The sequence below is a fragment of the Pleurodeles waltl genome, chromosome 3_1 (assembly GCF_031143425.1).
Source record: "Pleurodeles waltl isolate 20211129_DDA chromosome 3_1, aPleWal1.hap1.20221129, whole genome shotgun sequence".
NCBI classification, from domain to species: Eukaryota; Metazoa; Chordata; class Amphibia; order Caudata; family Salamandridae; genus Pleurodeles; species Pleurodeles waltl.
The window spans coordinates 1,988,480,847-1,988,481,935 of record NC_090440.1 but is presented as its reverse complement, the minus strand read 5'-3'; the positions used below and the strand labels follow the sequence as shown (position 1 = coordinate 1,988,481,935).

General features: G+C 41.3%; 1 non-coding gene across 1 annotated transcript; it reads left to right on the top strand.

Annotated features, from left to right (window-relative positions):
- Window positions 1–505: 505 nt before the first annotated feature.
- On the top strand, window positions 506–723 carry LOC138286076 (small nucleolar RNA U3). Its single transcript, XR_011201771.1, has one exon. It is a non-coding gene; the product is annotated as a small nucleolar RNA U3 (small nucleolar RNA).
- The last annotated feature ends 366 nt before the right edge of the window (window positions 724–1,089 follow it).

Below are 1,089 nucleotides of genomic sequence, written 5' to 3'. Positions count from 1 at the left end.
AATAATTGTCATTTAGTGCAGTGCCGAAAGCTCTGGAAGTAACGGTAGACTGTCTTTTTTGTGAGTTTACCAACTGTTTCTCTTACTTTTTAAACAAGTTAAAATGTGTTTGTTGCGGTAAACGAGAGCAGGAAAGGAAAGTATGGCTGCCGTTTCTTTACCTGTTTGAACTTTAACTTTCATACTGTAGTCCTCTGTCTGTTTCAGGGGCAGCCAACAGGTAACCTGTGTGTGTGTGTGTCTGTGTGTGAGACAGGGCCGGGAAAAGGCAGGCTGAATTTGATTGGTGGCTGATTTCTGATATGCAAATTTTTAAAGCATTGTGTCACCCGAGTTCTAGGGAGAACTCTTTCTTGCACAGAAATGCACGCGCATCTGCTGAATGCTATTTTGTGGTCTTATCTATATATTTATATGTTTTTTGACTTGATGCCCAACAGGTGCTTACTGTAGGTAAGAAGGGTTTCCACTTTTTCTGTCTGTGTGAGCTGGAAGTGGTTCAGGCAAGACTATACTTTCAGGGATCATTTCTATAGTTTTTAACTGAGGAAATGTGTTCGAAAGTGTCTGGTCTTCGCTAACCACGAGGAAGAGTTGTAGTGTTTTCTTCTGAGCGCGAAGCCAGTGGACAGTGTTGCATTTGTGCAGCTGCTGTCTGCTATTGATGAACGTTCCTCTCTTCTTTTACGAAGAACTGGAGGAAGGAAACACAAACTGAGTGGTTAGCTTCTTGTTTCAGTTTAAGAGAGTACAGCATTTTAAACTTCTTTTCTTGGATATTTGATGGTTGCCAGATTCTCACTTGACTTGTATTTGCAATCACCTCTTTTGGGCTTTTTTGGGGCTTTCTTTTATAAACTGAGCTTTTCAAACGGTCTTTCTAATCGTAATTTGGTACATTTAAGTAAGGAGGGTCTTTTCAAATGGACCCGGGGAAGGGGAAGATTTACTCACCTCTTACGCAACTCAGCAGGACAACTTGAGGATAAAACGTAGAGAAACAAAGATATTTCTCCTTGTTGCTCCTCAGTTGGGAAGGCGTACGCGTTCCCAGGTTTACTACTCTTAGTAAATCTGGGAATGCATGAA